The 12,848-nt window shown below is 40.7% G+C and overlaps 1 protein-coding gene across 4 annotated transcripts in view; it reads right to left on the bottom strand.

Moving 5' to 3' along the window:
* The window catches only part of peli1b (pellino E3 ubiquitin protein ligase 1b), a 159,088-nt gene extending 146,580 nt beyond the window's left edge, over window positions 1–12,508 (bottom strand). Inside the window, exons 1-2 of one of the 4 annotated variants that reach the window (XM_060933422.1) lie at window positions 12,181–12,508; window positions 5,125–5,255 (exon numbers count right to left, since the gene is read on the bottom strand). The gene's annotated coding sequence lies outside the window, so the exon portion shown is untranslated. Of the gene's footprint in view, window positions 1–980; window positions 1,131–3,899; window positions 3,960–5,124; window positions 5,256–12,180 lie in introns of those variants that run through there. The other 3 variants (XM_060933423.1, XM_060933420.1, XM_060933424.1) reach the window with 3 other exon arrangements.
* Window positions 12,509–12,848: the final 340 nt, after the last annotated feature.

Here is a 12,848-nt window from a genome sequence, read left to right as displayed (position 1 = left end):
CAGATACCCAGGCGTTTTTAGACATCTCAGATGCGTGCGCGTTGTATGATGACCATATGTGACAGGTTGCCGAACTGGAGGTGCTCGGGCCCCTCATCACCGCTTGCAGCTATATTTAAAGTGCATATCACGGGTAAATTTGGAGCAAGATCAATGCAATTCTCCTATTTTATATTAAACTTTGGTCAAATGTCTGTCACATTCTGCATTCTCTGCAATTTTTTTACCTTGCGCAATACCAGAAAAATTCAGTTGAAATCAAGCCATTTGAGGCGAATTGGTCCGCCTCTGAAAAAACTTTGCATTTGGATTTCCCGGGAAACGTTGATTTTCGTGACGTCGCGTGCGGGACGCCACCTTCTGAATCCTTCGTCAGCGCTGGCTTGTTTATGAAAAAAACGACCTGGTGGTTTTCTGCAAATTTCTTCAACGTTATCACGTAATTATTAAAATGGTTAACAGATGTATCGTAGGAGGGTGTAGCAACACCAATCTTGATGGGATTAGTACTCATCGTTTCCCAAAAGACCGGACAATGAGAGAGAAATGGGAGCGCTTGGTCTACACAGGCTGTGCACTGAAACTGCGCAAGCTCGCGCAGCCTGCTCGCACTTCCGCAGGTAACGTCACGAATCTGGCTCCAGACTCCCTTGGGATTTTTCCAGACATTTTATTTTTTTTCTGCTGTAGACAGATGACCTTGTGCAAAATTACCCTTCTGGATGAGTGTGTAAAGGGACATACTTTCATATAAAAAAACCCCACTAAATTGGTCCAGAATATGCACTTTAAACCTTGCGTTTAATTCAGGATATTTAACAGATTAGTGTCCGGGGGGGTGTTTCTACAAACGAGACCCTTCTCCATCAACTACTCAGCTCTACGCTTGCACTTGGTTAGGCTAGTCTCAAACTGAGAATTTAGTTTTTAAAATTACGCAACAAAATGTTCAAATCCAGCCATTAAACTAACTCTCTTACCTCTTTTTAGATCATCCATCTCGCAGGACAAGTCCAATGGGATACTGCCTTGAACAAACCCAGCTGCAAAAGCTGCTCGGCTGGCTTCCGGTTTTGCTTTTTATCCTATGCTACGTTCACACACAATCCTCAGTCCGTATTTCTGAATTCCTACAAAAGTGGATGAGACGATTTCAGTCAGAACAGCGTCGAGTTTCTTAATAAGCATCAGGTCAGCGCTCTTATCCATTTTTCACCACGGAAAGTGACACCGTTGGCTCGGCTCGTGTTTATTTCATTGGATTGGAGGAGAGCGAGAGAGAGAGGCATGCTCCTCCTTTAAGGCTCTGGAGTGTAAAGCTGAGCGATAATCGAAATTTATAAATATCAGAGCTGACAGGTTATGTTTCATTGACGTTTCGGAAAATCCGATACTGTTGATGTTTTGTGTGCAGCTGTTGTGAGTGCAGTCAGTCGACTGGTGAGCAACATTAATAAAAGTAGGATTGATGTGTCAGCTGTGTGTTACGCTCACTTTTCTTTCAACTACAGCTCTGTGAGATCTCATCAGGACAAAGCAATCCATCACGATCAAGGGTCGCACCCAAAAAAAAAACCAAGTGTTTCAGCGTGCATCATGGGAAATGGACGACTCCTAAACTAATCAATCGTTCACGAAACGTTCAAGTCGTCCTCTTTTTATGCCATGTTAAGAACAAAAGCAAGTGCACCAAATGTTCAAAACTTCCTCTTGCCTTTGTCACTTTATTTACCTCGTCACTGCACCTCCCTGGTGTTTCCTACCGCCTCTGTTCCTCTTTTCAACATTTAGATACATAGATCAATCAACTTTAATTCAGCAGGGTGGCCCATTCAGCACAGCTGGTATCCGTAGGGGCCCTGCAAAACCATACCGATCCACAACTTCAAAAATGTTACACAATGCAAAACTACACTAATGTACTATTTCAAATACATTACAACAATCTTTAACGAGCACTCTGAGAGCACAATATCCCCCGCTGGCAACTCTGGTAAAATGTGGCTGAATTGAACGAAATTGCAATATGCGTATTACCGACATATAACAAAAGAATCGGGTCAGGTTTCGTGAAATTCCTACAAAAATTGTGAGAGGAGTTGATTTCAGAAGGCGAGTACCCTTCCCGGGACGGACGGACATCGCTACGACAATCTCCCTTCGGGCCTTTCGGCCAGCGGGGGATAAAAATTGTGAGAGAAGTTGATTTCAGAAAGCAAGCACACCTTGATGAAATTGCCAAAGTACAAGTTTGTTAATAATCAAGGGTATAACTCTAGGAAAATTTGCCCAAATTAAACAAAATTTCAATATGCGTATAACTGTCATATAACAAAGCCTTTTGCCAAGTTTGGTGAAATTTCTCCAAAAATTGTGAGAGAGGTTGATTTCAGAAGAACGTACACCCTCATGAAATTGTCAAAGTACAAGTTATTTAATCAAGAGTCAAAACTCTGGGAAAATTTTCACAAACGAAATTAAACCGCAATCTGCGTATTACCGTCATATAACAAGGGCTTTTACCAAGCTTCGAGAATTTCGTCCAAAAATTGAGAGGAGTCGATGTCAGAAAGCAAGCACACCTTCATGAAATTGTCAAGGGCTGGAACTCTGGTAAAATGCGACCGACTTGAACAAAACAATATACGTACTACTGACATACAACAATGCCTTTTGCCAACTGTGGGTGGTAGAAATGGGCAACTGGACTTGCTTGAAAATTCTTGAAAACATTTCACCTCTCATCCAAAAAGCTGAAGAAGCCTTTTGGACGAGAGGTGAAACGTTTTCAAGAATTTTCAAGCAAGTCCAGTTGCCCATTTCTACCACCCACAGTTTACTATGACCTGGATGATTGAGAATCTTCACAGACATGCCTTTTGCCAAGTTTTGTGAAATTCCTCCAAAAATTGTGAGAGGAGTTGGTTCCAGAAGGAAAAAAACACACTCTAACGAAACTGTCATATTACACATTTTGTTAATCAAAGGCTGTAACTCTGGTGGCCCAATTTAACAAAATTGCAATATGCATATTAGCAACATATGACAAAGAATCCTGCCAAGTTTCGTGAAATTCCTCCAAAAATTGTGAGAGGAGTTGATTTCAGAAGGTGAGCACCGTTCCCAGGACAAACGGACAGACGGATGGACATGACATAATCCCCCTTCGGGTCTTTTAGCCAGCAGGGGATAAAAATCTCATTAACATGATTAATCCAAAAAATTCAATTAAAACCAACACCATGGTCTCGAGAGAAAGAAAAAAAAAAAAAGGATATGAAACTAACAAAAATATAATCATAATATAAATGAGACTATGAAAAATATGACCTAATGAGCCTTTAAGTTGATTTAGAGACGATTTAATATTTGCTGGCAATGAATTAAAAATTATTGAACCCAAATAGCTAAAAGTTCGTTTACCGAGCGTGAGCTTAGGTTTGGGTAAATCCAGGTCAGATTTACGTTGAGTGTTATAGCCATGAATACTTGAGTTCCTAGTAAAATAAATCGCTAAAATATTTAACAACTAAATTATAAAAAGACATTTAAATACTAGCAAACATTTATGAATTTTTCTAATTCATTTCTATATCTCATCTCCCCATAATTCCTTATAATAACGCTCCGTTTCTCTTCTCAGACTCTGTGTCCATCCCGTGTCCTCTCGTCTCAATTCCTCCTCAGTGAGTGCGTTTACATGCACATAGAGAAAATCGAATTTCTGCCGTAGCTCCACTGAAATCGAAGTTCTAAATGCCATGGAAACGCCTTAGCTCGGCTGAAATCGAAACGAACTGGATTTCTCGTAATCGAGCTACGCGACCTAGATTATGCGATTGTAGCCGAGCTACTTAGTGCATGTAAACCCTATCGAGCTACGTAGTCGAGCCACTTACTTCCCTTCCGCAAGTGACGAGTGACGAGACCACAAGCAGGAAACACAACAGCCTCGGTCGGCATGACAACAGTAGTAGTAGCGAGCAGCAGAAGAGGTCAGGAGGAACAAGGAGACAAAAAACAAACAATTGAACTTTTTGTGTTTATTAAGACATAAGTTAAATTGTAAGCAAAAAATGGACTTTAGAAAAATATACAATTGTGCAAAATAAGTTGTCTTACAAAACAGTGGTCTGCGCAGGACAGTTTGTAGCCAACAGGTGGCAATGACGTGGTGTGAATGTAAAGTGGACCAACACGATGGGGCGTGTAGCGCCACCTGTGGCTCGGGTGCACAATGTACCTCACACAATAGCTCGATTTCCTTGTGTGCATGTAGGATTGGATTTCTCTGGCACCCCTGCTGGGACCCTTAGCTCGATTACCGACAGTAGCTCGATTTGGATGTGCATGTAAACGCACTGAGTGCGTCATCCTCCTGTTCTCTGCCTCCTTAACCATGTCCCTGTTTCCTTTTATCCATGCCCTCTTCCTCTTCAGTGTTACTCCCTTCATATCCACTTCACCCTCGTCATGTCCCTTTCTGCTTCCTGTTCACACGTTTCTTTATGCCAGCCCCTCCACCCTGTATCGGTCTCTGTCTCCTTAACCCGGTCTCTTTTTGCCACCATTGCTCTTCTTTTTCTCAGCATACCCTTCCTGTTACTCCCTTCATCCTGTCCTTATATCCACTTCACTCTCATGAGACGACAAAAAATAAGTTTAAAGTGAATTTAAATGTTCCTAAAGCCCACTTTTTTCTTTGTACAAAGCAAAAATCGTTATGTTGATTGACCATCTGTTTTCAGACCATAGCTGATCCAAAAGGCTATAAATTAATGGAAAATCAATAAAATCAGCCAATTTTCGCGGAATCTGCCGAGACTGAACCGGAACATCCCGAAGGGGTATGTGATGTCACACGTGTAGCAATCCAGATATCAATTTCATTCCTGTGTACAGCCGTGGTTAGACCAGTCTCGATATGAAATCACGTTTTGGAGAGAATTCTGATTAGTGATTATGCGTCAGCCCTGTGATGACCTGGCGACTTGTCCAGGGTGTACCCCGCCTTTCGCCCGTAGTCAGCTGGGATAGGCTCCAGCTTGCCTGCGACCCTGTAGAAGGATAAAGCGGCTAGAGATAATGAGATGAGATGAGATGAGATGAGATTGGGATTCTTACATGTTAGACGAAAGGGCAGAAGATTATTAAGGATATTCCAGAGTAAATGGTTCTCTTTTCAAACCCCCAAGACGAGAAACCGATGCCAGGTCACTCGGTTCACGACAGTCCCGCTCGCCGCCGATAGCGCACTACCAGCCAGAGAGAATTGGAAACACAGATTAGTTTGTGGATTTTTATTCTAAGCTGGCCACTGCAAAATACAGGGAAAAGATTTACACATACCCCAATAAATGCAGAAATATAATCTTTAAAACGTACACTTATTCAGTGTAATTACTGAAATATGAAGCGGGCGATAATTGGGGAATCGACGAACTGTCCAAATGTCAGATCAAATGTCATTTATTAAATAAATGGGTTTGTTTTTGCGCCAGTAATTCCCATGTGGTCGTTCTGGTGGTGGTGAACACTTGATGAATCAGATTTATTATTAGTAGGCGACACAAAATCTGCCTGCTTCGTTTGCACAAACCTCACCCACTGTAGCTTTCATGTCATTTCTTGGAGATTCGTGAACTGAATGTCCTGTTGTATATGGATTTGAACATCCAAACACAAATCAGCACTTTCCCAATGTTATTTTTGTCAGATTCCATAAACAATATCCAATTTCAGCACGTAAACAAGCAGAGTCAGATGAACCGAAATGACCCGGATAACCGCGGTTCCACGCGTGACGTCGTGCAAGATTAGCCCTGAAGCAAGGCTACTTTTTTCTGTGACCCAGACGCCGCGATTTATTAATAGTTTTGTGCAGGATAATAACAAATAATTAATATTATTTTCCCCCCTGCTTTATTAAAGGAGAATTGAAGTCATTTTTAAACTTGCTTTATTTCTTAATTAACGTGTTATTCAATTACGTTTTCGGTTTTAGTAACCTTATATCGTGACTCGTATTGGCAACTAATTGCAGTTAAATATTATACTTATCGGCCTATTCGGTTTTTAGCCGTGTTGAATTTAGTTTGTTTGGTCCACGGCAGGCGTCGCTTATCCGTGCAATCTTCACGAGCCTTGTGCGAGACTTCGAAATGTGAAGTGTCAGTGCCGCCATTTTGAAAACTGTTTTCCAAATGAAATATCGCACAAAAACGAGTTTAAGTGACAATTACTGCCGACTTTTTTCAAACCTTCCTGATCGCCATCAAAACAAACAAAACTTCCGGCTTGATTACATCAGCATTCGAAAGAGGGCGCGCGCGTCTTTTGACAACGTTGGCAGATGCTGCCCTGTGTCCGAAATCACTCCCTACTCACTATGTAGTGAGGACACCATTTTGTAGTGCTGTCTGAAACCTTAGAGAGGATTATTTACACCCTATATAGTGCACTCAAAGTATCCCACAATGCATCACGACAAATAGTGTACAACGATGGTCACTAACCAAAGCAACAGATCTCATCATGCACTGCGGTCGCACTGAAAGAAATCAAATTAAAAGTCTCAGATTTGATTTAATAAAAGGTCGTGGCAAAGAAGAAGGTATTCAGACTTGATTTAAACAGAACTGAAAGCTGCAGGTACTTTGTATTGATTAATGTGGGAAATGCGCTCAGTATAATATGGATTTATCACAAAAATACATGCATGTGTTTATTATTTTGAAAACCCACCAGCCGACTGATCCGGCACGTTTTAATTGTGCGACAGTAATGACGTAAATACCAGCGCGACTGAGTAGTTTCCGAAAGAGAGTTTTTTCATTTTACCAATGAGCTCACTATATAGTCCTCTATATTGTAATTCCCTATATAGAGAGTAGGGAGCAGTGAACGAGTGAGCGATTTCAGACACAGGGTTGGTCACTTTGATTTCCGCTGTACGTTTTACTTCCATCCTACGATGTCTCGCACAGGTCTCGACGAATTGCGTTTATGGCCTTTGCTTTGACATATGGACTGATGTATTACAGAGCATGTTTCAAACACTCATAACTTGCTATAGCCGTGACCAAAATAGCTATCAAAAATGCATTCCTATATTTAATAAAATGAGATAAATAGAATTTTGATGATAATAATAATAATATTTTAAAAAAGCTTGCCCTCAGTTCTCCTTTAATTCATTGTGGTTGTTACTAATGATGTATATTCATTTGAAAGCATTACAATAAGGCATTACATACACTTTAAATAACCGTTTCAGACCTGCCAAAGTTTACGAAAACAGAATGCAAAAATATATCAAACACAGCAGTCGTCTTTTTTCCTCTGATAAAAATGGCAGATAAGGATGTGAATTGAGAAATGATTCAGAAGTGTGCATGTGTTTTGAGCTTTTGGGTCTTTAAAATAAATAAATAAATAAATAACCTGACAACTGGGGTCATGAGGAAAAAGTTTCAACATCTCGGTCTTACACCTCGTCCTCTTCTCCTCACGTCCTTGTACCCAGGTGCTCGTTTGCTGATGTTAAATATGAATAATTCAAGTTGAGCTTTTACACAAAGCAGGCGATGGCGTGCCATCCAGACGGCCTGAGGTCAGGGGAGGGGAGGGGGTGTCAATAAAAGCAATACAGTCCGTCATGTCAACGCAGGACAAAAGGTCCCATTCGCCGGGCCAGATGCCGGGCCGGGAGGCTTGATCTGTCTATGCAAATCACCCGAGGCACTTCGAGTCAACAGAACAATGGTCCAACGCAAGCAAGCCAGAATGCAATGCAAATAGCGATAAGCCAAATCAAAGAGCAATTTGTAAAATGCGTCACTGCGTCGCTTCATAATACAACGCCGTGATCATCATAATAACAGTCATTGTTCTAGACCAAGTTCAACAGGTCTGTGCCAGGAAACAAAGCCAAACTTCAAATCTGTGCACTGAAGGAGGAGGGGGGAAAAAAATCAAAACTTTAACACGAGATTGGAGTGTTACAGAAAGACGACACAACCGTGAAACTCATCTGGAGCAAATCGTTTTAAGAGAAAGCGGAACAAAAGCACAGTTTGTTCCCACAGGCCAAATTCAAGATAAACTGGGGGGGGGGAATAAAAAAAATTTAATTTCACAACTTTCAGAAAAGCATTACAACCTTGAATCACAAAAAAATTCCCACAAACCCAAATCCCTTTAACCCTTTCACCGCTACATCGATCTGGAAAATATGGAATCTTTCAACACGACAGATCGAAAACGTGATCTCGTGTATTGGTCGCCATCATCACAGCAGACCGCGAATCCGGTCTCACCCTCGTGTCTTGTACATGTCGAACGCCCCAGGATTTCCAACGTCATAATTTAAATAAGCACAATGTTATGTCACTTAGAACTACGCATCTTTCTTTCAGTAAATATTAGTTTACAAGATGCAAATTTCCTTATTAACATTTAATTACAAGGCAAAATAAAATTGCACCTAATTTTAAAAAGTATTAGATTTTATTCGATCCACATTCACTGGATGAGCAATCGCGTGTTCCGATCGGCTACTCGAATACTATATCATCAGCTCATATACCGTGAGTAGAGAAAAACAAAATGGCGGCGCATGTTGCTGAACCAACCGAGGATGAAATAAAAACTCTACTCGAAAACACCCCTCCAAAAAAAAGCAACAAAATATGGAATAAGAATATTTGATGGTAAGGACATATCTTTTTTTTTTTTCAACAATTATTATTATAGCAGCATTTTTCACAAATCGCTCCTGTCATTTTGCCGCTTTGTTTACAACCCAAGCGGAAATTATTTTGTCGGATGTTTTATAAATAAAAATTTTTATATCAAATTTGTAAAAAATAATGCTCTGTTTCTCTAAATCCAGTGAATGTGGATAGAATAAAACAGTTATTCCACTCAATCTTGTCATACATGGTTTATAGACAACTCGGTGCTACACGCCTCGTCAGCTATCAGCTCACGTACGACTTGATTTCGTGGAATAACTGTTAAATAAATATTTTATAATAGAAATTGCTAAAATGTCAAACTAGGATAAAATGTGTTTCATTCAAATAGCATCATTTGATTTAATATACACCTGGATGGAGCAAGTGAGAAGAAATTTATGAAATGATTTCTAACACGCAAATTGTTATTATGGTTGGTTTTTAGCAATGTTTAGGCCAGATTATTATTATTTTAAAGATAATCGATCAAAAATTTACCTGTAATTTACATTTGTACACCTGTGTTTCGTTTACTGTCATACGCCTTACATATTCTCTAAGCAGAATTCCTCTCGAAGCAGTTTCCAACGGTAATAAATACGTCACTAAGGCACACACTTGAGTTCACTATAGATTTTCTTTTAAATTTGTGTACTGGTTTATATTATACAGACAAGTGTTTTACTGAGAAATACGCCACTCGTATTTTCTATCCGAGCTCCATCCGGGACATAGAGAACCAAAACCGTGACATAAATCTCTATACAGGTACATCACTTGTGAGGAAATCGATGATAAATTTGGGGACTTTGTTTGTGAATGTGTCGATATAATAATAAAAAAATAAAAATAAAAATAAAATAAAAAATCACACGTGTTGAAAAATTCACATTTTCATACGAAATACATCGCGGATCTGAGTGACATATTGAAATAATATTGGCTGGCGCTGAGTGGTAGATCAGATATATTCCATTCAGCTAGCATGATACTGAACAAGTCGAAGATGAGTAGCTGAATGGAGCATATATCTGATATACCACGAAAAAAAGTCAGCCAATATCATCATCCATACACATTCCTTTCAGGTGTTCAACATATCTTTCTCTTTCAAAATTCTCAAAATCTTCTGTATTTAACGAAATAAACCTGGCGGCCATGTTTGTTTACAAATTGTCACAGTCGCTTGCTAGCGCGGAAGTTTTACGTCTGACACATGACGTCATGTTGTCTTGACAACCATGCAATATCGTAAACCATATTCAACGCTCATTCTCCATTGGGCAGAGTGACGTAATACACGTACGATAAGCGATACGCTAACAATACTGCATCAAATCAAACCAAATGAAGGGAATAGAACACATTTTTATTCCATCGAAAAAAAGTGTCCTGTATGTATGCATGTATGTATAATAATTCCTGATATCTCACTCCGACGACATTACGTAGCGTGTTAAGCAGTCCGTATACGAAGTCACACACTGATGAAAAGGTTCAAAGGAACGTTCCACCCAATTAACATCCTTACTTTTTAACATTTAACAGCATCGAAGATTCATTCTGTAACGACGAAAACATCTTCAGCGTTCCCTACATGACACAACGCTGCTTGATTAGTGGCGTTTCATCTCATCAAAACATCTCTAAGGGCCTCTGCATGCTCTTGCGACAAGGCTTTCGCAGATAGCTTTTCGCAGACAGTTGTAATTTATCGTTGAGCGGGGAGTAATAGGCGTGCGCGATGTTATTCACCGCCACAACGCAAGGGGGCGCGAAGTCGCGAAATCGCTAGGAGTAGTTGGTGGGTGTGGTTAGTGGAGTGTTTATCCTCCGGTTACTTATAATGACTAGAACTGGAGTCGTATAGATGTACGTACTTCCTCACTTCCTCGATCAACCGCTTTTCGTGCTGCTCCATCTTCGCTCGTGTTTTTAAAAATGGCAGTCGTGAAAACAAACCAAACCGGGAAAGTAGGGAAGCGGAAGTGCGTGTACAGCGGCTGTAGAGTGGACCAATCAGAGCCCTCTTGTCTGCAACGCTGTCTGCGAGGCTTCTGCAGTGGTCACAATTTTTGGGAGGTGCGCGCAGAGCGTCTGCGAAGGTGGGGGGGCTACGCAGACACCATCTGCGAGGACTGGGTTGTCAGCATAAATTGGCCTTAAAGGCCTCTGCATGCTCTTGCGACAAGGCTTTCGCAGATAGCTTTTCGCAGACAGTTGTAATTTATTGCTGAGCGGGGAGTTATAGGCGTGCGTGATGTTCTTCACCGGCACAACGCAAGGGGGCGCGAAGTCACTAGGAGTAGTTGGTGGGTGTGGTTAGTGGAGTGTTTATCCTCCGGTTACTTATAATGACTAGAACTGGAGTCGTATAGATGTACGTACTTCCTCACTTCCTCGATCAACCGCTTTTCGTGCTGCTCCATCTTCACTCGTGTTTTTAAAAATGGCGGCCGTGAAAACAAACCAAACCAGGAAAGTAGGGAAGCGGAAGTGCGTGTACAGCGGATGTAGAGTGGACCAATCAGAGCCCTCTTGTCTGCGAGGCTTCTGCAGTGGTCACAATTTTTGGGAGGTGCGCGCAGAGCGTCTGCGAAGGTGGGGGGGCTACGCAGACACCATCTGCGAGAACTGGGTTGTCAGCATAAATTGGCCTTATGTCCACAAGCCAAGACTCTATTGGAACTCAAAGCCTTCTGGGACTTGGAGTCCAATGTGTTTTTGCACCAACGTCTCGACTGCTTCTCTGGAGTGAGAGATGATGATCTTACTCTTTTGTTTGTAAGAGTTAACAGCGAAACCCAATTGTTTTAACATTATGTTGGAGATGATCTTGTTTAAGAGAAGGAAAAAAAAAACAACTGCCCCAGCTAGCAGTAACAATGTCGCCCTGTGACGTCATCACAGGACACTTCTCACAAATAAATAAATAAATAAATAAATAAATAGGAACAGATTCACTAGAAACACAAATATAATGAATATTTCAGTTTTTTAAAAAAAACAAGTTTCAGTCTGGTTTTCCTTCAATATTAAGAACTAAGAGTGTGTTAGTCACAAAATAGGTTGTTTGTTTGTTTTAATGAGGGGCACACAATACCTTCACCGTGCATAAAACAATAATAATATTTTAAAAGTATATACACAAACACACTGACACTGAGGGAAAAAAAAGAAAAAAAAAAAAAAAACTTTTTGCTCCACAAAATCATCCCAAACAAACAAAGCATAAGGAATGATTAGCATACAACACAAAATGCTATTAGCATCTTGCATTAGCCAAAATAATTTCCTTGTGAGTTCAATTTAATTCAATTAAAATTTTTTGATAAGGATGTGGCTGCACCAAATTAACACCACACACCTCGGTTAGAAATAACATTCCCCCCCTAAATCAAATAAACAAACACAAACAAACAACAGTTCACAGGACACTTACCCTGACAACGGGGTTTGGGTTTGTTTTTCCAGAAGATTCGATTCGTTTCGTTAAAAAGACTCGGAACCGGTCCGTTAGCTCCAGTGGTTTCGAATAAACACACACACACTGTGTGCTAGCTAACAAAGCCACCTGCTAACAAACAAAGGCAGGGGTGCGAATATTTATAGTAATTTTTTTCAGGGTAAAGAAAATGACAGGGAGGATTAACGGACTGCAGGAATAACGGCCGGTCTCGCGCACTAAAATTCAAAAAAACACAGTTTTCAAAATAACTGACACGACGCTCGTGCGCCTCATCTCATCTGGTCTCATCTCCTCTCTCAGGTTCTCAGGTCTGAACATAAACAGATGGTGGTGTGGCGTCTAGTAGTGGGCGGGGAAAGAGGCCGCTGCGTCACTTACGTCTTGGCATGCTGGGAAATGGAGTTCGCTGGAAGAGCTGTGCAAGCTACACTCTCAGAAAATAAAGTATATTATTGTAACTTTAGGAATACAATGGCTTGTTACTGGGGCAGTACCCTTTAAGGTACTTATTTGTACCCTTTATATACTGCTTGGGAACATATATATACCTTTTTGGCCCTCGAAACCTTGAGGTCCAATAATGAACCCTTGGGGGTACATTCATCATCATCATCATCTTGGGTTTCCCTGGCCAACCATGA

The sequence above is a fragment of the Neoarius graeffei genome, chromosome 11 (assembly GCF_027579695.1).
Source record: "Neoarius graeffei isolate fNeoGra1 chromosome 11, fNeoGra1.pri, whole genome shotgun sequence".
Lineage (NCBI taxonomy): Eukaryota > Metazoa > Chordata > Actinopteri > Siluriformes > Ariidae > Neoarius > Neoarius graeffei.
Note: the sequence above shows the minus strand (reverse complement) of the source record. Positions and strands in the feature narration are given on the sequence as shown.